Here is a 25027-nt window from a genome sequence, read left to right as displayed (position 1 = left end):
TTTTCTTTAAATCTAGGCTAACACATTGATAGTGTGAGCTACATATATCACAGATTTGAGGTATGGATTTCTGCTTTCTTCAAAGTAAATCCAGAAAGAAAGGCAGCCTTGTCAGCCTTGTGCTAATATCTGCTGGGATATTTCTTGTGCAAAGGAAAAGAAGCAGCTTCAGGTTGTGAAAGAGGGAGCTCTATTTCTTCACATGCCCAGCCAGAAGCTGAGAAAAAGCAGCAATATTTCCAGTGTGCAAGGCTCAGGGCAGGGACAAAATGCCATGGATATATTTTTATAGGATTTTCTAGAGGAGACAAAAGAAAACCCACTAAATGAAAGAGCTCAATCTGGTATAAAGAGCCTTGCAAATGCCAGTAAATGGTGATAGAGCCTTACCTTAAAAAGTTTAGCTCTTTGAAAATAAAAACCCCTTCTCAATCAGAGCAGGACTCCTCATTGAGATGAACAAAAGGCTGAGGTGTGTACCCAAAAAGGAAAATTTACTGTGGTCTTGAAGGAGGTAAAGGAAGTGCTCTGCCAGTGCATTCTCAAAAGTAAAAGTTATGAGACCCCAGCTTCTTGCTCCCTGTGGGTGGGAGAAGGATGGCAAAAGCTAATGTTCTTCCCACTGTCAAAGGAAGGGATGCTGCCTTGCATGTAATTGTAGCAGGCTGAAATGGCATTTTAGAAAGATGTTTGAGTTGGCCCTGGCCTCAGAAGAGCACTATAGTTCAGTGGTGCTGTGGTAGGAAGACAGGAAGGTCATGAAGAAAATGCTACTTGGGTGCTGTGGGCAGCTGCAGCTCCTGCAGTATGGAGGCTGCCACCTCTCCTAAGGATGGCAAAGGTGAAGGGTCCTGTAGGATTAAGGTTTAGAGCATTAATAGCTGATATTCATCAGTCTGCCATCAACATTTATCAGAGTAATATATAGGCAGCCTAGAACAGAGCTGGCAGACCTTTGTTTTTGTTTTCTCCTTTTCTCTTGCAGAATGGGGTAAATTAAACAGGAGGGCTTCTTCTCCTTTGCTGTCCATTTGTTTACTCTTTCCTACCCCCTTGTCTGCTCCTTGCCTCTGTTGTGAGTCTTGGAAGAAGAGTGTATTTGAAATGGACAACAGCTGTCCAGAGGTGCTGGAGCCTCAAATAATTTTCTCAGCATATAAATGAGGAGCAACCACACCCAGAGATAAATTATTATTATTAGTGCCTTAGAAATGTCAAATGATGCTGTCAATAATAGAGCCCCAATGTTCCTGATGCTCCTGTGTATCTGTGTGGGAACACTGCCTCTATTCGAGAAAGCAGCAAAGAGTCAGAGAAAGGATTAATTCTCTTACAATGAATCACTGCAGGATTAGAACATTTGTTTCTATTTACACATGGGTCTTCTTTCTCCAAACTGCATAACTTATTCTAGAAAAAGCACCATCTCCTTGCCTTGTGTCATGCTGGTTTTGCTGAACCTTGAGTAGATGCCCTCTCATTTGAGATTGTTGGTGCAACAAAGCTTTACTGATTCAGCTGCTGGGAATTAGAAAAAAAAAAAAGCCCCCAGTTATTAGACTGCTTGTTAAATCCCACCATAGCTAAATAACATCTGGCTTTCTATAAATACAGCAAGCCAGTCATTAACAGTGGGACTATTCACTGTTTACAGAGCTGCATTTGAAGAGAACCAAAATGCAAAGTATTTGCTGAAAACTGCACAGCATCTGTCTGCAATAGACTTTTGATAAACCCTATCTTACATTCCCATCATATTCATATTTCAGTATTTGGATATTTTGTTTATAACTAGCTGTCTTTTTTGTTTTTTTTTTCCAGAGTCAGAGACATGTTGCTGCTACAAGCAACATGAGGGTTTCTAACATGCACAGAAACTTCTTGTCTTCATAACAGCAACCTTGGACCCCTGCTTCTATTTAGGTATGTGCAGACAGTTCATCAGAACCAATCAGCCTTTTATCCAGGTAAAGCCTTTTGCTAGATCAGGCAAAATAAACACAAGTTGTGTATTATGTTAGGGATTTGCTAGAAACATCTTAGTTGTGATCATACTGCAAACTCCAGCCTCACAGCTGTGTGTTGAGAAAGCCAGAGGAGGTGTGCAGAAGTTAAGGATCTCCATCCACTGAGGCTGAGTATCTTTATAATCTACAGGACCTGTGCTGCAGTTAATCCACTGACATTGCAGTCCCTGCAGGATCGAGCTGCCCAGACAGACCATTGCAAATAGGTATATTAAGCCACTTTGCACATGCTGAAAGTTACTGGTTTCCACTGCCTTTTTCCTGTTGCAGGTATAGTGATGCTTAATAAAAGTCATTAGACATTTCCCCAGGGGCTACGGAGAGAGGAATTTTCCCCTACCTACAATCCAACTCTGTCACACACGTGTAGGAGCTAAATGTGTGTGAGAGATCCATTTTTGTGTGTAGCTACAAATTGCCAGAGAGGTTAAAAAGCAACCCTTGGGTGGATAGGCAAGGGTGTGCACAGTAAGATCCCATAATGATTCCTTTCAGGGAGAAATCAGACTGGAAGAGGATGTTTGCAGTCAATGATAGAAGTGCCTGGCACTGAGGCACTGGCCCTGTGTGGTGAATCCACACTGGTTTTTCTCTCAGTGGGGCTGCTGCATTAATGATATTTCCCAGCAGGATGCTCCAGGGAGGTGACACTGGAGGGCCAGAGCAGTCATTTTTTTTTGCTGTGGGGAAGGCCCGATAACTGGCAAGGCTCTCAGCTGCTTTTGCAAAAGTACACCCACATCAGAGTGCCCAGGCTCCAGCATGTGATGTAATTATGTTCAGAAAAATCTGCTTCCTTTTCACTGTGAATAGACACAGGCATGGATTCTTGCACCTTTTCCTGCCTGCTTCCTACTAGTCTGACCTCCTCTGCTATAGTATTAGTGGCAGGAGTCTCCTGGGCAGGAAGCCTTTCTGAAGGAGAAGGGGTTGTTTTGCAAGGCATCAAAACATGGATGGGTTTGAGCTCTGCTGTACCCATTTTGAGTTTGAATTTTACTTTTAAGTTTTTGGTATTATACTGCCATCAATGGCTTCTGAGTGTCTTCTATATGATAACAATTAGCAATTATAGCTAGTGATTTTATGGAGTCTGTTAGATAAATATCCTTCAGGACTGTGCCACAGGCCTGTAATTTTTAGTATCACAACAGTAGTGCAAGGCACAAAATGCCTCCTTTGTGGAAGCTGCTGGTGATGCATTTTCTGATGTTATGGACTGCACATTTGGGGGAACTGGAAAGAATATGATCAAGAAGTGTTTCCTGTATGGTACAGTGGCAGCATTCCAAGTCTATTCACATTATACACACCAGTATATATCCTGATTATTTTTTAGGCTTTTAAGAAAATTATACTTAGAAAAATCTCCTCAGCAGAAATACAAACAAACAAAAATTCTAAAGGAAAAATAACACATAGGTTATAGCCATTCACAAAACCTGCACAACAGAACTCCTGAGTTCAGAACATTCATGGGGTGAGAACTATAGGAAGATCCCGTACTTTGTTTTTTTGCCTGGGACACCTAGTGCAGTAGTTAAAGTGAGTAAGTACATCCTCCTGCTTTGGGTCAGCCCAACAAAAAAAAAAAAAAAGTGGAACCACTCTGAGTGACCCTGGTCAGAGATAGGTCAACTTATTTTTTAACCTGTGCTTACCCTTGGCTGTATGATGGATCATGAACCTGCTGAGAGCTGTGGTGGAAAATGCAACCACATCCCAAGATCCTGTAGGCTGTGTTCTCCTCTAGCACTGTGTCCAAGAAGGAAAATGTGGGGAGATGTGGGGGGCTGAACACTTTGAAACTCAGCTCAGCAACAGCAAGTGCTATGCACTGTTTAAATATTGTCAGTAAACCAAGGAAAGCTGTCAGAAATCAATGCAACTTATGATGTTCAAAACAGTAATGGTAGAGGTTATTGCAGTTTTATGCAATATGGAAGGAAGAGATATTTTAAATTAAACAGGAAATTGGCATATAGTGATAGTAAACAGTAAGTGAAGACGTTTATGATGAGATATCTTTGTGGTAAGCACATTTCTCTCTCCCTCAGGATTTTTCATAGAGAAAGAAAGAGAAAACAATTTATATTTCTGCTCCTTGTTTTTCCCATATGGAATGTGTTTGGCAAATTGTTTACCTGGGGTGATTGCTTGATTAGATTCTGGTGAGGATTGTTTGAGCCTGATGGTCAATGGGATCCACCTGTGTCTGGACTCTGGAGAACAGGGTCACAAGTTGTGAGTTAGTTAGATATGGTAGTTAGAGAAAGTAGTATGTAGTTTTAGTATTTTCCTTTATATACTATATTAATGTATTTTAGCATAGTTATAATAAAGAAATCATTCAGCCTTCTGAATTGGAGTCAGACATCATCATTTCTTCCCACCGCGTTCACCTGCATTTACAATATACCTTCAGCCTGTGGGACTGTGTACATGCAACATGTGAGCAAAACTTCTTGTTGAAACCTTCATGTCATGAGATATGAAATCACTAAATTAGAAAAGAGGCAAGGAAGAACAATCTGGACTCAGGATCTAGTCTGCCATTATCTTTAAGTAAGGGAAGAATATCAGCACAAAAGGAGTATTTAGGACTCTAAGAGACCCTCACACACCATCCATAGTCTGATCTTCAACTTAACAGAGCTTGTGGAGACCTTGGTGTTGAGTATATCTTACGGATTTTAGAAACCATTGAAAGAATTTAAGTAGCTCAAGTCCCACCTGAAGAGAATGATAGCCTTCAGGGCTGTCACCTCCACCAGTAAAAGCACAGGGTTAAAAACAAAGCAGCGGTGCAACGTGCTCCTCTCCATGGGCCAACACTCCATGCCAGACAGAGTGAGCTCCCAAAGCACTTGCCTATTAAATCCCCTGAAACCACAGCTGTGTTATTCCTTTCACAGAGATTGGAGGGACATTCTCAGCCCCAGCTCATTTGAATCTTTGGCTGAGGTATTAACACAGAGCAGGCGGGGAATGAAATAAAGTGTGCAGGGGATAGAAATGCACACTGGGTCACCTGCTGGCTCCTAACGTGAGCCAGTTGACTAGTTTAATGTGGCCAGTTGAGGTGTAGAAGTTGCACACAATTGCAGGGCAAGACAAAAACTTCCCTCTTCCTTTCTAAGAGTTCTCTCCCTTCCATAAAGTTTGCTACTGCTGTGTCACCCTACAAAGAGACTTAGCCACTCCATGGGTATGTGCATCTTCAAGCCCTTCTGGCTTCATAATTATCTACATATAACTAATCTGGGATAAAACTGACTCAAAGCTGGACATTTTCCAACTTAATAAAATTCTTTAAAGCAGGGAAGCCTAAAAACATAACCAGTATAATAATATATTGCGGGAAATACTCTTCAGTTTTAATTGAAAATATTTTACTGCTGGCATAAGCTTTAGAATGGCTTTTAAGTGTATTTTATCTAGTCTTTCTATGATATAAACTTCTAATTAGTCATAATCAATGGAAATTGGGAGAAATGTGCACCACCATCTAAAACAAAAGTTGCATTGCTGACCTATGCCAGCCTTAGGGAGCAGATGACAGTGGATGGTAAATGCAGATCTTGTAATATGAAATAGCAAGTTAACTGATTAGTAATTATTGTTGCTAATAAAATTTACTCTGAAATGGGTGTTTTACTGTGTTAATAAATTTTTGTGTAGCTTTTCTCTGTAAATATTATAGCCTTACCATGTTGAGATGTTCTCCAGCCATAAACAAGGAGGCTGAACATGACAGTAGTCCCACCCTAGAATAAGGAGGCTTCTAGTCCCCACAATAAATTCCCATAATAAAACCAATCTCCAGTGCTTCATTCCTCACATAAACACTGCTATGCCAAGTTGTTACTAAACTGGTAGGATTGCACCACATTAATGGTGTGTGAGCCCAAACTGCCAGAGAAAATACTTCATTTAAATTAAGGAGCCCTTGGATCTGGCCAAAACAGTGGGAATCTAATCTAATATCAGCCATCTAATAGCACTTTACCCCATGGGCCTTTAGGCTCCCCACATGACTAATACAAAGCTCAAGGCACCTCTAAGAGAAATTGGTGTTCAGCAAAAGGTATGGTGTGTATCCGCAGGGGCACAGTTTGGGCCTGGACAGACACGGCTTTGTTTGGGTGATTACACCACCAAACTGTGTTACCCCACAGTGTTACTGTGACTGGCCCATTCAAGTCTGTCTTTCCTTGTTTGCTGACCTGTTCTTTATCTTTAACAGCATTCAGAGGTCATCTATCCAGAGTAATTTTCATACATTTGGGCCAAGTACTGAGAAAAAATGCTTAAAACTGCATGAGAAGGTATTTATTTTTTCTTTTCCTACAGATCTGTGCCTCATGAAAACCCTCGATCCTCCTTCAGAAAACTAGGATCTTGGTAAGATATACTCTAGCTTAAACCACAAGCCTTTAGAGTGTGTGAATATGTATTTAAAACAAAATTTTGGAGGAAAATGAGCTGTTATTCCGTTTTCAATTCTTGTGGCCTCTGAAAAGAAAAAAATAAATGTAGGACCTGTGTTATGCACTGCATAAACAAGGGATGGAAGGGCAAAGACTGCAATCGGGCAGTGAAGGCATCTGGCCAGCACCATGGAACAAGACACAGCAGAGGCACAGGGAAAATTCCACAGCAGGGGTGGAAGGGAGGAAATGAGACTTGAAGGAAACTCAGTGAAAACCTATACCCTCTACCATTTTCTTTTTCTTTTTTTCTTAAACCTAAATCTACCTGGCATAGTGTTAAGCACTATTCCAAATGAGTGTTGTTATAAATAGTTCTCTGCAATGCAGCCTTCACATATGACTGTGTCAGACTGCCGACAGCAAAGTGTGTCTCCATTTATAACCTCACTTTCTTACCTTGGTTCCTCACCCTAATTTGCCACTGTTACCTGGGAGCTGACAGCTTCCAATTACAGTCACATTTGCATTTCCGACAGGAAGCATCAGGGTCCGGGTTTTAAATTTTGATCTATTCTTTCCTGCACAAGTGTTCTCCCTGAAGTCCACTCAACAGCTTGTTTCTGAGATTGTCATCTTTTTCACAGAGGTGTTTTGAACTGTAGTAAAGTGTAACCTGTGTGGATCCAATGTAGTTCTCACTAGAAATATTATACAGCATTGCTGAAGATTCCAGGTGCTACTTTGAAAGTTTTCTGCATTTATACAAATAAAATGACCTTTACATTTGGATGAAAGTTTTCTTTAGAGATTTCTGCAGGTATAAGCTGCTGAATTGCTCATTCAAAGTGGCTCAGTGAGTAATGCACTGATGTGAAGACAGATTTGGAAAGAAGTCATGGAGAAATCAAGGCTGGTGGTGAGTGAGGTAAATTGGAGGAGAGTGCATGGGAGCTGCTGCTGCTCAGGAGACAAGTACAAAGCTTGACCTGCCCTTCCTTTGATGTTCAGACAGAGGAGGACTTGAGACCAGGAAGCCAGATTTTCCAGCTCCCTGTTCCTAAATTCAGTCTTTCTGCCCTTTTAGCCAGCTTCTGAATAGAAATGAATAAGGGAAGAGGAATGTAATTGACAGAGAGAGATTCCGCAAAGAGGCTGAGCACTGCAGGCTCTAGGGAAGCTGGTGAAGCATCTTGGAAGTGCTCTGGAGAAAAAGATGTCCCTGGGGAGAAGATTTGTGGGACATTGAAGGTCATTTGTATGGATGAAAATAGATCTCAGGCTTGATCCTCAGCTTTCCTGTTGCTGATTGTGTCACCTTTTTTGGCCCCAGGATATCACCAAGTTGGGTAGGTCCAAAGTAGGAGCTGCTGCTTCTGAATGGTTGATTTTTTTCCTTTTTCAAAAAGCTAAATAGAAGATGAAGCTAAAGGAGAGAACAAGGGACTCATATATGCTGACAAGGAACATGTCAAACAAGCAGTCTGAAATTTGTAGCTAGCTCAACAGAAATCCTGCTGGTAGTGGAGATGAGAGAAACAGACCAAATTTTCCTTTCAAATATGTGACAGTGGGTAGAAATTAAGTCTCTTCCATGTTACTTCTCCTCTCAGCTTCTCATGATGCCCAGTTAGAAGGACACAGTCTAGGAAGGAAAGCTGGTGCATCTGCCACCTCCTGGTTTGTGTCTTCTGTTCAAACTGCAGCCATCCCTCCTCTTCGTATTTAGTGACCTCTAACAGAGCCCTGCCTCTCTACTCTGTGCAGGCAGGAGACAAAAGCAGCTCTGAAATAAATGCCTTCTCCTCAGAGAAGGGCTACTTGGGAGTGCTGCTCTCATCCTGAAGTGAATGGAGAATCCTTGAACTTGGAGAAGTTGCACTGGCCATGTCAGGGGCAGCTGGAGTTGCTGCTGAATCTTGCTTTTGTACCTGCATTTCCCCTCTTAGGAGCAGTGACATCACCTTACATTCTTCTCCCATTATTTAGTACTTTACAATATTAAATATCTCTTTGAGTACTTAAACAGGGACAAGGCACAAGAAACTGCATACCTTTCTATCCTGCTGGGATCTGAAAGTAAATAAGATCTGCTTTTTAATCACAGGGCTATATTTAAAACATAATATAAAGGGCAATTCTCTCCTCTTTCCAAAGGAATTAATTTTGTGGTGTAAGAAATTGAGAAGGAAGCAGGAAGGGGCTGGTGAGACTGTGTGGGCCAGAAGTCATATGCTCCAAGCAGCTCCCTAGTGTAGTTAATACAGTTTGATTAAAATTAGTTTGATTTTTTGTTACATTAGTTATCATAGAAGATTGCTCCCAGCTCTGAGAACCCCTCCTTCTGTGTGCAGGAGTGACAGAACCCAGGCCTGGCTCAAGGGTTCCGTATGGTGAAAAACTCCCTCCTCCAACCCGTGCCTCCAAAGAAAGGCTCAGCAGTCTCTGTTGTTTGGTCTCAAGGCAGTTTATTGTAAGTTATCTAAAAGATTGTCTTCTCTGGCTACTGAGGTTTGCTCAGCAGCTCAGGCAGAGGCACACACACCCCTGACATCCTCTCTGACTCCCAACTTCTTCTTCTCTCCCCCTGCCCCTGGCTGCTGCTATCTTTTATAAGGTACATTACGTGATACATGTTTACAGTTTTTCCCCAATACCTACTATCTATATTAAATGTTGCTTTTCTACTCTAAACCAATCTGTGAGTGCCAACATCACCAAGAACATGGAGGTAAGGAAGAAAAAAGAGGAAGGACAGGACTGGCCTACATTCCTCCATCTTAAAACCTCTGACCCCCATGTACAAAGTACAAACCCCCCTCTACAGGTGTTAAAACCCCCCTGTACAACACTAAAAAATTCTTCCCTCTACTTTGTAACTACTTCTACTATAATATCTAAACTTTTGTGACTTCTTTTTTGTTCTTCCTGCAAGGCTGGTAACTCATTCCATGGCTCAAACTCAAAATCACAGCTGTTTCCAGCTGCCTGCCAGGGTCTCAAATGCTTCTGACCAGGGCCTGGAACCTCCAAAAATGTCTGAGGGACATTTTGAGCTCCAACACAGGAGGAGCTACAGAAGCATTTCTCCAGTCCTGTGAGCAGAGTGATCAGTTATTCCCAAGCAAGGTGGGCCAAGGCAGCAGTCACAGAGTAACTGCAGGATGGATTTCAGCATGGGCAGGATGATGTAAGAATGCCACAGGCCCATTGCCCTGGTGCAATCCCTGAAATGTCATGGGCACATGCTGGAAAGGACTAAGACACGGCTTTTCAGTGTGTAGGAAAGATTCGTCTGGTCTGATTGATCTTCAAAGTGAAATGCAAGGAGGGAAGTGAAGGTGCCTTCCTTGGGGCTTTGGATCCCTCAGAGAGCAGAAAAGGCTCTGCAGAGGGTGGTGCCAACCCACCTCTATGTGCTGTTCCTGAGAAGAGCATTTTCCTCCATGGTGATGCTGGGGCTGTTGCAGGCTGCGCCACACACACATCCGCTGTTTCCCATCTAAGTATCATGCAGCATGGGTGAATAACAAGCAGAGACACCTGTGCCAGCACTTCAGTTGATAATTTTCCTAATTATATGACATTTTTTAGTGGGTCAAAACATACTAAAACAACCACTTAGTGGAAAGCTGGTTAGAGGCGTGTGACTCACTAATAAAATTTCTGTGCACTAAGTACCTGCCAGAAGAGCCCAAAGCACCTAGTGGATTTTGAGCCTGCTTTTCTTTTCAGGAATGACCCATATCAGTCATTGCCCATGTATAGGCACACACATAAAGGCTAAGAGGAGGAGGAAAGTCTTTAAAGATGGATGGGGAGATTAATTATATGAGAAATGCCCTAGACAACTTGGGTCACCCTATTTGCAGTTGTACAATGCCATAGGCTGTAAAAAACATGAAATTATGAGTGTACATCTAGGAACCCCCTAGGACATTGCTGCCCAGTACTTGAATCTGACTATATGTATGAGCTAGAAAAGAGTTTACCAGTTTGGTGATACAATGAGGGATTCAACACAAGGAAAAAGCAAAGAAGTTTGAAAACAAAATACCTTAAAAGAAAGTTCTGTGTTATTTAGAGGGATGAGGTACTGGGACTTTCTCTCTGAAGTTCTTGAAAACTGCAAAATGCAACCAAATGTGCAGGACTGGATGAGATAAAACACCACAACTGTGCATGAAAGAACAGTTTCCTGAGGCACCTTTGGTCTTGCCCACACACAATGTATTACTGTCCTTTCCAAGAGAGGCAGTGGGGGAGAGAGAGTAAACAGGGAGGGAGGAACACAGATCTTGCAGAAGGTATTTATTCTCCACTTTGGAAGTGGGGACACACACAATTCTGGGAAGCTTTTATTAAGTGCTTTTGTCATAATTTCTACACGTGCTTCCAACCATGTTGCTGAGCATCCCATGGTGCCAAGGTGTTTGTGTTGTCTTAAAGCCCTTTATAAATCATGTCTGTGCTATGCAAGTTTTATGTTTTGAAGAGCCAAGAGATCTAACAAGACCTTTTCCTGTCTCTGGTGTACTGCAATTATTTATTGGAAGAGAAGCAGTCAGGTATGAAATGAATTAATTTCATAAGCAACTTCTTTTTAACATGTTCTTTCAGTTCTTTTTCCCTTGAGACTTCCCACCATCCTGTGCCTGCTTTCCCCACTTGATCCATTGTGAGAGAATTGATTTCCAAAGGAAAAAAATCCCATTTTGAAAGACTTCTCTGAAATCATAACTGACTGACAGGGAGACAATTTAATAGGGGGAGATGAAACTGGGACACTGAAGATAAGAAGTTAATAGGGGATTTAGTCATATACACAAAACAGCACTAGACAGGTGGATGTAAAACAGCTCTTTGATTTCCTGCAGAACTCGCTATGGTGAACAACACATTCTTTGAATGTCAGCAAGGATAACTCTGTGACCATCTCAACTGTAAGTGGCTACTGTCTTGTGGGTTATAAGATCTAGGCAGCTGGATCTGGAGAGAAATTGTGCTTGTATACTCATTCCATTCAATTGTAGAGGACCTCACTTTGTTGAAGCCCATAAGATCAGCATCAGAGGAAGATAAAAGGTAGTAAACATGTAATTATTTCACATCAGAATTCTAGAATTTTTACCCTATCTTCTTTTTAAACTAAAAAATAAATTGCTGGAAACAAAGTTTTAGATGAGTTTTTTTTGAGGGCACCCTCAGTTTTTTTGCAAGAGTCTGCAGGCACAACATGAGTGTGCATACTTAAAGCACAGTGTTGCATGTTTTAAACAACAGCATTAAGGACAAAAAATATCTGCAGAATTAAAAAGTGAGATGGAGCACCTCTAAATCCCTTGTGTTTGCACAGAGCAAAAGTCTATCTTTTCCCTATTCTGCAGAGATTTAGTATGGTTTCTTCTCCTGCATGGCTTGGAAATGGCAGGAACTATTCCAGGATATCCCAGAACTCCCATGGTTCCAGACAATTGCTCCAGGAATTCAACATCATTAAAACACATCAGAGCACTCTTTGTCGGCTTATTGCTGCAAGCAGCAGAGAGAACTGGGGGTGTTGGCTGTGGGCTGAAGGATCCATAATATGGCTCTTAGGACACAAGGCACAAACCAAATCCAGGACAGCAGGATAAAAAAAACAAACAAATAAACAAACAAAAAAACCACAACAACAACAAAATAAAAACAGAGCAAGTGGGGTGGGAGCCCTTCAAATCTGTAAATTAGTAGGAATTACTGCTGGACAGTAGATGATTCTTTAATGTCTAAATTTACCCAGTTTTTTAGGTGTCTAACTCCCATCAATTTAAAAATACTTGATGGCATACCCTTTTATGTCTTTTTTCAGGTTTGGTCTTTTTTTCTTTTTCATGAATTTCTCACCTGTGCAAGGAAGGAATAATAGCTTTCTTTTACATTACAGGGTGATGTGAGGATAAATACCAAAAGCTGTCAGGCTTGGTTAGGGCACTGGAAAGGACAGAACAAGCTCACTGCACATCAACAAGTATGTGAGCTATCGAGCTGGCTTTAGGGCAGAACTGTAAGGATCTCATTTGTGCAAGATGAGGAAAATAATTTGGATCCAGTTACTATTTATCTGCTGTTCACAGCTCAACCCAAATATTAAAGTATGCACTCAAATGTGAGGAAGATGCTGTTAATTTTTTTTTTTTTTTTTTACCTTAGAGGTTAATATTTCTCCTATGGCTTCTCCTCATAGAACTGACCTTACTGGCTCAGTACCATAACTTGCCTGTGTGAGCCAGTGCTCATCACAGTGAGCGTGGGAGAGACTGTGATGGAGTTTTCCTGCATTGCAATATACCTTTGTAGGTATGTTCATTCTCTTTTTCTCAGGGAGTAGAGGTCAGTGGAGTTTTTTTTTGGTTTTTTTTTTTTTTGGGGTGGTTTTTTTTTTTTTTTTTTTTTTTTTAGTATTTTCACAGGTTCTCAGTGTTTCTGTTGGTTTTGGGTTTTTTTTGTTTTTTTTCAAAGCATGATACATTGGCTTCTGTTAAGGCTGTTTTATTGGCATCACTGGACCTTTGAATTGGGTATGACAAATTCCCCACGATGCAAAACTAAGTTGCACTGTGATAGGGAATAAGGTTATATTTACTACTCTAGGCTTTGTGTCTCTCCACTATCTTTATTTCACTGACCTTTGCACAGTTGCTCTTGCTGCCTTCCCCTATAGAAAGAGAATTACTCTCCCCCTTGAGCTTTGCAATGCCTAAGAGATTCAGAAGCTAACTGGAAATTTTCAATATCAATTACGCCTTTACTGCTGAAATACAGCTGCCTGTGAATAGTCATGGGTTTTTTACTGCTAATAGGAAAAGGATCTCTCACAGTTGTTAATTAACACTGCTCCAGATTTATCATTATTTCAGCAGGATAGCCTTGGGATGGATTTAACCCTTTGCTCTTCTGGAAGAAGTTTAAATGGCTTAGCCTTATTAAAAAGCATAGGATGAATTGTTGACTGGGATGTTTCAGAGGATGGTACTGCTGGTGGAGGCTGCTGCCCTGATGCCACTGAAATCCAGTAGGATTTTGGTGTGGCTCATCCCGAGGGTTTGTTATGGTTCATCCCTGAGGTCAGACTCTGATTATTGCAGTAATGGGCAGCAATTACCAGGCTCACAGTAAGTTTCAGAGATCCATCATAAGAGAGTTCTGATTGCCCAGAGTGAGAATGAATTGCATTTCTTGACCCATTAGTGATCTCTAATTTTATGTGAAGTATTGCTGCTTAATTCACTTATTGAGGTTAATATTGGAAAGCTTTGCTTATGTTGAATGTTCTTCCTCTTATCATTTGCAATTAACAATGGTGCGGTAGGGAGAAATGAAAGATCAATGAACCCTCTCTTATCTTTTAGTATCCACCTTGTGAGGTGAATTTCTATTCTCTTAGAAGGCCACAGTGTTGGGTTCATTCTGAAGATGGATGTTTTTGAGACTTCTTGGCAACTTTCCACCACTTGTATGTCAGACTTGATCACTAATTCCTGCCTCTGTCAAAGGTTAATAGAGGCCTGCTATGTGTGTAATCATGCCTCACCAAGGAAAGGGGTCAAATAGGTTTATAGGGATGAATCTCTATTGATTGCCAGGAGTATTTAAAATAATTGGACTCAAGCAGTCAGATTAGCCAGTTATTGTTATGAGATGGGCCTATATGAGGTAATCTACATGCTTGATATAGATTGCAACTGATCCACCTTCATTTATCGTAACATGATGATTTTTCACTTATTTCCTTATTAAAGATGAGACTAATTAGAATATGTTTTAGGTATCAGTACATAAAATTGACTAGAAATTCATAAAATAGTACTTCTCTCTAAAGAATATGTAGGGAAGTGGGCCTTCACTTATAAATGTGGGAATAAACTGGGTGTTACAAGGATTAGTAAGGTCAGCCTATGATAAAAAGAGTGCAGGTGTCTCTCAGACATACCCACAGAACATGCCTCATTCTCCTGTCCTTGTAACTATTTGCCAGAGGGTAAAAGAAAACACAAAAGCCACAAACAAAAACAAACCACAGGAATTATGAACCTAAATTAGAGGAACATATGCAAAAATAGCTTTACCACTTGGAAGGCAGAGACCTGCAGTCATATCCACCAGAGGCAGATTTTAAAAACCTACCTTCCCCTTAAGAATTCCCACATTTCTGCAGTCTTTTATGAATGCTACAAGTACAGACAGGAGGTAGGAAGACCCAAAGCTTAGGAGTCCTGCTAGCTAGGGGACTGCTTTTACACTGTAGGAAGGAAACTCAAATATGTGATTCCAAAATATTGATGTCAAAGACCGATAATTCAGACAACCCAAAATGTGTTATTTTTGAAATCATGCCCTGTTTTCCTGATTCCAGGAGGACCAACTTGCTATTTTAAACATGAGCTATTCATGACTTCAAATTTCAATATAAAACTCTGCTGTTGCTGCTAGGAGACATTCAGGGTTACAGTGCTGAGGAAGCAAGCAAAACCCTCTTACTCTGCTTTCACAAACAACACAGAAATTCATCTTGATAAGGCTTTCAGGGAAGCAGTCAAGTTGTTAACAAATCTGTTTATTTTTTAATTGTTCTTAATAATTCAAGTTCCCCCTACTTTATAGGTTACACAAGGAAGCATTTATATTTGTGCACTTCTGATAAGCTGTAGCCACTGCCATGTACCACAAAATCAATGCACACCCATGGCATAACCCAAGACATCACAAACTGGAAAATCTTCTCAGTTAGTTAAATTAAGGAAAAGGCAAACTTTGAGGTATTTGGAAACTTTATTTAAAGCCAAATCAGAAGTCCAATGACTTTTGTCCTGTCTTGAAAATTGGAAGAATCATCCTACAGGGTGAGACAGGAGGTCCACTTGACCCACTAACCCAATTGAAAATTAAATGGGAGAAGATGAAGAACTAGACTTGAATATAGTGGTGTCTTTCCAGGTAGTATTGTAAGAGTTAAGACCAAAATCTAGAAGTTCTCCACTTAAATAGTCATAATTTGATGGTAGCCAGTGCTATATGAAAAAAAGCTGGGTTGCTGTCATGATTATATCAAGGATTTACTTTCATTACTGTGGGAAGCTTAATTTAAAAAAAAAAAAAAGAAAATATAGGAAAAGCTCACAAACATGGCTAAGAGCCAGGCTCCAAGTTCATTGCTATCAAAATAAAGACACTGTGAAGCAAAGTAGACTTTTCAGTCAGGAAAAGGGAAGAACAAGATTACTGTTGTATTATTAAATTGGCATTACCATAATCAGTCCCGCTAGTATAATTTGGAGGTGAAGAGTTCACCTTTTCCTGCCATCCCAGCACTTCTTTTCATAGTCCAGACCCACAGTGTTAATTGTAGCATGCCATCCTTTCAAATGCATGGCTCATCAAAGGCAACTGTGGCAACCACAGGCTGCCAGCACCTCTGGGATTCTGAGTCAGGTACTGAAAAGGTTAAGGCTGTTGACGCTTTAACATTCTTAATTAGGTTCTAAAAACCTTGTAAGTCATTATGCTGGAAAGTATAGGTGGAAAGTTTCTATATCTATTATCACAGTTATTTCAAGATTCAGAGAGTTATTTTCACAGGCAGAAACACTTTCTTAAAGTGAAAGTTTTCATGCTGCAATAACTGGGATATCTGTGAAAAGATCTCAACAATGTCCAGAATTTCTACAAGCAGAGCCCCAATTATCATCAGCTCCACACTTGCCTATAGAAACAATTGTAAAAGCTGCAATGGAATAGGGAAAATCACACTTTAAAAATGTTGATTCTCTGGCCTTTCTGTGCCTTGAAAAATTTTTTATCAACCTTTGCAGACTACCTTCTTCACGTAGTCAAGTTTAAAGGGCTGTTTATACAGGTGGGTGAATAAATTAGGGAGGGATGGAGATCTCTTCCCATCCTTTAGCAGATCCTCTTTATTTCTTTTCAACCCTGTTGGCCATGTGCTGCTGAGAAGAGCTGAAAATCTTCAGTTGTAATTTTTCAGTGAAAGCAGTTTTCTTGCACAAGATCTCAAGATTTTTGTCTGGGAAACAATTGAGGTCATATCTGTAGCGGCAATTAGGAATTGATTTTCAAGTCACTCACAAGCAGGGGCTTGCCAGCCCTCCATTACATGGCTTTTTGCAGCTCTGAGTTTCAGGGTGGCTGGTTTGCTCCCGTGCTTCTTCACCGTCCTTGTGTTGCCTTTGGAGATAATGGGGGAGAGAGGCTGGAGAGTTACAGGGCTCAGGTTCACCAAGTCAGCCACAGGCACCTTGCAGTGCCCTTTTCAGCCTGCAGTGCCTGTGCATAGAGGCAGCCCTGGGGAAGATAAGCTGTGCACAACTGGTTCCTGCAGGACCCTCTCTGAAGAGTCTGGGATGTGACCTGGAGCTGTGCTGAAGGGGACACCTGGCTGCCAGGCCAGGTGAGCTGAATGTCTGCTGTAATGCTATGGTTCTCTCTGTGCATGCAGAGATGCCTCTGGCAAGCACCTGTCGGGTTGGGTTAGCAAGGCAGTGTTTTTTGATTAAGCAAAACCCCTCTACTCCTTTCACAGAGTGGCTCATCAGGGAAGCATAGGGCTAAATGGCCATTGAACTGAGTAGGACCATGACACGTGTTCCTATGTTTTGTGTTAAGAGAGTAGTGGTTTATAATCATGCCATTGCCACTTGTTTTGTTCCTTCAGGGCTGGTCAAAGGTATATTCTCCAGAAGCCAATTTTCCTAGGAAAAGCTACTTTTGCCTAAGGACAATCTCAGCTGAAGTTACTGTGTCAGACATTTGAGGGAATTTTAAGCAAAAGAGTATGGAAAGCAGGGGAAGAGGGGTCACTTAATGAATTTTTAAGAGAAAAAGGAAAAATACCTCTCTTCTTTTTCTCTGATAAAGTAGAAGATTTAAAAAAGGAAAAAAATGAAATTTATTCTGAAAGTTATCCCATCAAAAGGCCTTGATTCCTCTGAAACACACACAGTGCTTTAATATGGATGTGAGTTACCCCTCATCCCTACTGCTAATGCTCGTCGCACCATTGTAGGGCAGGACCTCTGCCTGCCCAGTGCTGCTCAAAAGCAGAAAAAAATGGTAGTCTCTGCTGCAAGGAGTTTAAATCCCACCCTCTTATTCCTAATCTTTCTTGGTATTTTGAGTCCTGCGACAGATTTTGTGACACGGCTTTTTTTTTGTGCTGTCAGCTTACTGCTGTTGAGAGGTCTGTGCAGCAGGCAGGCTTTCCTTCACAATGCTGTATTAATTGCTATTATGTTTTGCTTTCTGGTTGTGGCATGTCAGTAATCTGCTACTTACAAATGTCTGCTCCCTAGGGAGAAAATAAATCACATGTATTTTTTGGAACCAATTCTGCTTCAATACTTAGAAAATGCATTTGGTAATAATATTGGCTGTAATCCTCCTGAGAGAAATTAATTATAAACATGTAGCAAGGCAATCAGGAAGCTGCTCTTGCTGTGACATTGAGCAAAGAACACCAAAGAAAGAGGAAAGGTTGGATTGAATTAAAACTGAAGCGTGTCATGTGCCATGGGTCAGATGGGATACAACTCTGTGTTTAGGAGCCCCTGCTGCAGGGAAAGGGGAGCTGGTTTGAACAAAGTAAGGAATTCTAGCATGATATTTTTATAACGTGTGCTGGTGTGCTAGTCCAAAGGCAGAGACTGCTTCTGGCAAGGTGGTGGATGCTGGGCTTGAGTTAGGATGCGACATGTGCCTGAGTGCCTGTGCCTGCTCATGAGGAAAAATTCTGTGTGTAATGAGTAAGAGCAAAACACCTTGGGGGTTAAAATTAGCTAATAATCACTAATGTGCTATTGCATTGCCTCTTGTGTACAGCTGCCTCCTTGCCCTCATCTTCCCATTCATCCCTGGAACCTCACAGTTCTCCATCCATTCCTACCATCTTCTCTTTGCCTCTCTCCTCAAGCTTCGCCCCCCCTCCCAAGGTATTTGAAGGGCTGAGTTTTGTTTTGACTCCTCTTTGGCCTTCTTCACTCAGCATTTCCCAGCACTGTAATACAAGTTTATTCACCAATAAAATGCAAATGAATGTGGTTTTTTTAGTACAATTTCACATGAGGGCAAAGAAAAACAAAAATCTGCTTTTATCTCTGTTTCTTTGTTTTGTTTGTTTTTTTTTATTATCAGCAGGACCTGTTATGATGCTTGGAATATAACAAGTCTGTCCATATATGTTGGATTAATGCGCTAAGCATGAGAGAGGTGATTAAAAGTACAGGAGAAATGCAGTTTATCCCATGACACATATTCACCCTACCCCTAGCCACCCAAGTACAAGTTATAGATCTCCATGTTAAAGAGCACCACTGTTTAACTTATCACAGGGACACTTTATAGCCTGAGAAAGTGAGAGATACAAGAGTCATTTTGAAGTATATGTGGGAAATCAAAGCAGCATCTCTGTGGTACACTGTTTTGTTCACCCTGGAAAACCCCTGCTGCCCAGTGGGGCAAGGCTGGGGGATGGCAGCTCCAGAAGGCTTTGGCTCTACCCCTACATAGCTGTAAATATTTCTGAGCTCACCAAATCTCTTTGAAATGGCTGTGATGTTCACCTTCAGATAGCTACTGCAACTGACCTAAGTTGCTTTCTGCAACATATAAGTCCTCAAAAGTGTCCAATTCTGTTTTTATCAGTGACAGGTTGTTTTTATAGAGGCTTCCAGCCATTTTTGCCCTCAGTCTTTATATGGGTTGTCCATGACTCCTTTCTATCTCACCTCTGGGCAATTACATCTGTTAGTTTAAAGTAACTTGTTTGAGATCTGAAGTATGTAGGAGAGAAAAAAAAAAAAAAAAAACAGTTCAAAGAGAAGCAAAGAATATCAAAATCAAGATACTGCCACTGTCTTTCAAGAAATTACAACATTGCCATTTTTTCTCTTTACTTCTGAGAGATTAAAACTGAAAGCACTGATGATGCAAAGACTTGCCTGCATTTAGCTTTCTTAAGTAGTCACATCAACATAATTTGGACTGTTTCCACTTAGTCTATTTGTGTTGCTTTTAAATAGATCATTGTCCTTTAGAAAAATCATCCCATCTTGCATAGTTCATTCTTCCAGCTATCTGTCTGGGAGGTCCCATTTTTCCTTTGAAATATATTGTGAAATGAAAATTCAAGGCTGAAATCCTTCAAGAAATGTAATTTGCTGTGGTTGAATGGCTGGCTTCTAACAAGATGACTCCTTTCATGTATGAGGTTATTAACTTGGTAACATACGCCCTCCCTGATCTCCAGAAAGTGCCTAATGACCATGCTCCTCAGAGGCTGGGAAAAAAACCCAAGGTCTTCGTTGAAGGCACAAGAGCACAAAACTTGACACTGGTATTGCAAGGTGCTGGTCTTCACCTTTTAAATTATTGGAGTCCGTGGATTACCATGTGTCCCTGAAGGTCTGACACTGTCTGCTCTTTCTATTTAAAAAGGCCTGGATACAAAGAAATCCTCTACATGGCTGCACCCTCCTTTGCTTTAGCTCCAAGTAATAGCACAGGGCTGAAGGCCACCAGGCAGGCTGGGCTGACAGGCATCTGGCATGCAAATGGGGAGGAAATGCTGCCAGAAGGGAGAACCAGAACATGCCAGGATGCTGGTGGGTTCGTTATTATTAGTTTTGTATCCCCATGAGCCTGCTTCCCGTGAATAGTTGATAAAGCCTGAGAAGGTCACTACAGCTTGTTTACTCTCCATATGGCACTTCTGCATGCCCCTGCTCTGTGTGTGTGTGCATGGGATTTTTATCCTTTAGCCCATGGCTCTCATCCAGATCCCCCTTTTTCCTTACCTGATTAATTCATGGACAGGGGAATAAAAGGACAAGGTCTTTATTATTCATCACAGGTGAAAAGCTGTATGTACTCTGAGCAAACCTGAGGGGAAGCTTTACTGTGTTTCATGCTTGTGTGTATATGTGTCATTATGGAAGCCAATTACCCAGGAATGGGTCTTTGAACCATGGGTGGACTCTTTACACTTCAGTGGGTTTTGCCAGTTTAGGCACATGAGTTGAGTTAGGCTGGCAACCCCCTCAAGGAGAAGTAAGCTTATTCAGCAGGGAGTAACTAGCCAGTAGAGTTTAAAGGGGTTGCCTGGATGGAGTGTGTTCAGCTTGCAAAGGGAGTTTTGCAGGGATAATTGTCTCTGTGTTTGCTTTTGGCTGGAAAAAACTGGCTGCGCTCAAGTTTCCTATTTCTCTGTGCCACGCAAACCAAGCTTTAGTAAAGCATATATGAGGCCAACAGCTCTGGGCTGCTGTCTAGGGAGGACAAAAGCTGGGGTCTTGGGACGTGGCAGCTCACAGAGGTTACTGGTCTCGGTGCAAAGTGGGCAGAAAGAGCCATGCCCCTGCAGAGCCCTTGCTCCAGCCAAGGGAGTGGTGAAGCCACAAGGGTGGCTCCAGCCAAGGGTGTGAGATGGATTTGTGTTGTGTTGCCAGTGTGGCTGATGGCACAGCTCCTCCTCTGACAGCACTTCTGGGTTTGACAGGCTTGAGAGAACAGGCTTGGATTTTGCAGTCTTGCTCAGTCTTTGGCCATGGTTTGACAGCCCTTTATACACATGAAATAATTTACCTTATTGATAAGAAATAACTGTTTTGGTATTCCTAATATAAATGAGGAAACTGAGAAAGTATGATGATTCATACCAGAAAAATTAGTCACTCTTCTGTCTTTTGATGTAGCTGCAACGCAAACTTAATGGAAACCAGTATTTCAGTATTTCCTTGGCCTATCAGAGATTAACATTGTGAGGATCTCTGGAATACAAAGTCCTGCCATATATCAAATGTTCCCTGGTTCCTCATGACGCCAGCCTTGTTCTTTGCCTTCTTTTGGCTGCCTGCACAGAGTAATGAAGGCAAATAGTCTTTTTTGCTGTCTTGGGAGATGTGATCCAGAGTTGACCAAGTGGCTGATGCCTGCCTAGGCTGGCTGATAAATGTGTCTATATCAAAAATTAGAGATGGGCTTATGTACTTTAGCTCAGAGGAGAGCAGGTGAGAGCTTTCCTCTTTAAACCAGATGTAACCATATCTGCATCTAAAAGTTTTGGCACGTGGTTTCTGGAGAAACATGGTGCTTGTCAGACTGCTGTGGGCATACAAGAAATGTCACTGCAACCAGTACCCAGTACTGGCATGAATAACACTGGGAAGTACAGAGATGAGAGAAAACATTTTGTGATTGCAGCTGTTTTTCTCTCCCCTTCATCAGGTGTGTAAGGCAGAAGACACTGGATATGGACTCTTAATAAACTGTGATAGTTTTAGTAAATTTAAACATGATCAGTAGATTTTCCATAAGGGAATTACTCACAAGGAATAAAGATGATTAATGTGAGAATTTAGCTGGACAAAACAGATGGTGCAGCAAAGCGTTTCATGTGTTTCAAAACTGCTCTTATTTGGTGCTAATGAAGAGACTGCAGTCTCCTTGAGTGTTAACTCTCCACTGATTCTGCAGCATCTTTTTGATCCCTGTTCCCTCTCTTACTCCCTCTCACCAGGAAGAGTGCTGTCCACAGTCCGTGCTAGCTACTGTGTGATAACCAGCCAAATTAAACAAGGTAGGCTGTAGTTTTTAATGATCACAATGATCCACAGGTGTCTAGAAATTGTGATTTGTCTTTGCTAACCACATTTTAGTACTGGGCCAAAATCCCTATCAAGCTGCCTTTCTCCTAAGAGTACATTGGTAGATGCATGTGCTGTCAGGGTTTTTCCCAGTTAATAGTGTTTCACACGTGTGACTTCCCTTCAGTCAGCCTTGCCTGGCAGAACATCACTGATGCAGAAGCAGGGATGGGGACCAGCATCTCTGTGACACATCTGTGTAAGACACTTGCAAGGGGAGGATGGGGACAGCAGCTGCTCTATAAAATCAAGCTTCCCTGGATGTCTGAGATGGTCTTTATCCTTTATCCCCTGTATTAAGCCCTCTCTTCCTGGTGTCAATACAAGTCTTGTTATCACTTTCCAGCTGATCTGGCTTGTGCCTATGCCTGCTGTCTAAAAGTAGACAGTGATGGTCCCTCAGGCCAGCCTCCAAATGCCCTGCCAACTCCTACAATTGACTCCCAGTTTGGCCCCAAGTAGCTCTACCCAGCCCTGGCATGGAGGTTGGTGTTCTGTGCACTGTGACAGGGCAAAATAATCCCACCACTCCCTCCTCCTGCCATGGGGAATCCTGGTTGTCCTCTTCCACAACTGTCTGGAGCAAAGCTGAAAGGAAAAGGCATCACTGGCAGGATGTCTCCTGCTTCCAAAAAAAATAAAACGGCACCATGAGAAAAGCCCTGTGGTGAGGCTAAAGAGGTAACTTGAAGGGAGGAGTCTCCCCAGTGAATTTGGCTGGTCAAGGTGACCTTTGGGTCTCCACATCATTGACCTGACACAGTCTAGATGATGCAGATCAGCATTTATTGATTTTTGTGTATGTGGGGTGCTCAGATGTGCTTGGCATGTTCCAGTCTCTGGGCAGGGAGTAAAGAATTTTGCCAGTGGCTTCAATGGGAATCAAGAGAGCAGCAAGAAATGCCTTTGAAAAATCCTACCTTCAATTTACTTTTTAATGCTAACAGTGAAAAGATGTACTTCCCGTGTCAGCTAGAGTTTTGTAAAAGATGAGAGATGAGCCCAAGATCGGATCTTGGGCTTTAAAAATGCTTGAAGTTGTTTTATTTCTTTCTACACGATCACTCATTGCCAGTTGTCCACACAGGAGAGCAATGAATTAATTTTTTCCTCAAAGATCATGCTTTTATACTGAACTAAATAGAAAACCAATTAAGTACCAGATAACTGTGACAAGGCTAGGGTTTTTTTTTTTCAGACCAATATTTGAACACTAGAAAAAATTGTTGGAGAAAAGAATTATTAAATTCCAAAGTGTCCTCATTTCTAGTATTTAATTAAGTGATGTTCTAAATGATAGCACATCTTTACAGCAGAATAGGGCAAGGGAAAAAGCTTTCTTCCACTCACTGCCATGAATGTCTCTGCTAATTAGAAGAACAGTACTTTTATACAACAAGTATTATCTTGTTATGTAGAAACTCTTCCTTTTCATGTGTTTGGTGAGTGGAGAAAGAAATGTTTGCATAAACAGGCAGGAACACACAGAGAATTTATTTTGATTCACAAGGTTTTGTTCCATCCTTAACTCAACCCAAGTGCATTTTATCTGAATATTTCATAATAGGCACTGGGGTTTCCTAATGTGGTGGTATCTGAATGGTGTTGCTGTGTGGGAGTTTTTTTGGGGTTGTTTTTAGTTTGTTTGCTTGCCTTTTTAAAGGTATATTGAGTGGCAGTAACACCAGGGAGAGGGGGGGAAAGGGAACACAGAGTCACTTGTGATAGATTGCTGGTAACAGGATCACCTCTTAGACCTAAAATTGAACCTAAAGGCAATTCAGGCAGTTGCTGGAAAACCTGGCAGAGGCTCATCTACCTGTTGTTTGGTTTAATCACTCATGCAGAACTCCCCAGCGTTGTCATGGAATTTTGTGTGACTTGATTACATTAATGAATAACTCTTGCCTGCAGCTGCCAGGCAGTGAGAGGACACTCAGCCTCAAGTCACCGTGCTCTTGATATCTTTTCCACAGATACTGCATGTTACCTTTAATCAGCAAGACAATTTCCTCTAAGTGTCACTTGGTCAAATGACATTCCTCATGGTGAAGAACTGGGAGGGCTGAGGTTTCCTGTGCAGGCAGGGAGGCAAAAGGGCATGGGGATGCTTTCTCCAGCTCCCTTCCTAAAGGGAGGGAAGAGTGCACAGGACTCTGAGAGCCCTCAGCAGCTGCTGGTAAAGGATGACAGGAGAGTTTTGGCCAGGTTTGGGGGGCTGGTGAAGGTGACAGTGATGCTGCATTTCTCGTGACACACTGCACAAACATACCCACCTGAGCTTTCTGCAGAGGTTTTGCAGCCAGATCACATCTAGCCAGGTTCATTTTCTCTTGAGATTTCTGTCTAGCAGGGAAAAATGTAAACTTTTGCAGGCTATCCCCATCTCAATACTGGATTTAAAATGACTGGCAGAGGGAGGGATATATAATAGTCTTGTTTCCTTGATTTTCAGGGAGGGCCGATTCTCTCAGATGTTATCTTAGAACGTAATTCCTATCTTTTTTCCCCAAAAAATAATTGTCAAGGTCATGCAGATTATTGTCAGACTGAAGTCTAAAGGAATAGTAATAATAAAAAGGATTATGTAGACAATAATCATTCTTCACTCATAGTTTACAAAAACTTTCTGCTCCATGGTGTAAGATCATTTTTTATTTATTTTTTTAAGTGCTAAGCAGATGCTCCACTGTAATGAGAGGAAACAGAAGTGGAAAACACAGAGGCTCATACTTAAACAAATGAACAGATGCAAGGAGTGGAAAACAAGGTAAACAAATGAGTGCTTTGAGTAAACAACCTAAAACAAATAGGAAAAACACTCACAAACAATCAGCCTGCACCAGTCTGGAGCTAGTATTAATCACCACCCCAA

General features: G+C 41.5%; 1 long non-coding RNA gene across 1 annotated transcript in view; it reads left to right on the top strand.

Moving 5' to 3' along the window:
- Positions 1 to 1887: 1887 nt before the first annotated feature.
- The window catches only part of LOC110480912 (uncharacterized), a 34843-nt gene continuing 11703 nt past the window's right edge, over positions 1888 to 25027 (top strand). Inside the window, exons 1-2 of the long non-coding RNA XR_002467172.1 lie at positions 1888 to 1923; positions 6381 to 6431. This is a non-coding gene — a long non-coding RNA (uncharacterized LOC110480912). The remainder of the gene's footprint in view (positions 1924 to 6380; positions 6432 to 25027) is intronic.

Source organism: Lonchura striata, chromosome 4 (assembly GCF_046129695.1).
Source record: "Lonchura striata isolate bLonStr1 chromosome 4, bLonStr1.mat, whole genome shotgun sequence".
In the NCBI taxonomy this organism is placed as follows: Eukaryota; Metazoa; Chordata; class Aves; order Passeriformes; family Estrildidae; genus Lonchura; species Lonchura striata.
This window is presented reverse-complemented; position numbering and strand designations above follow the sequence as displayed.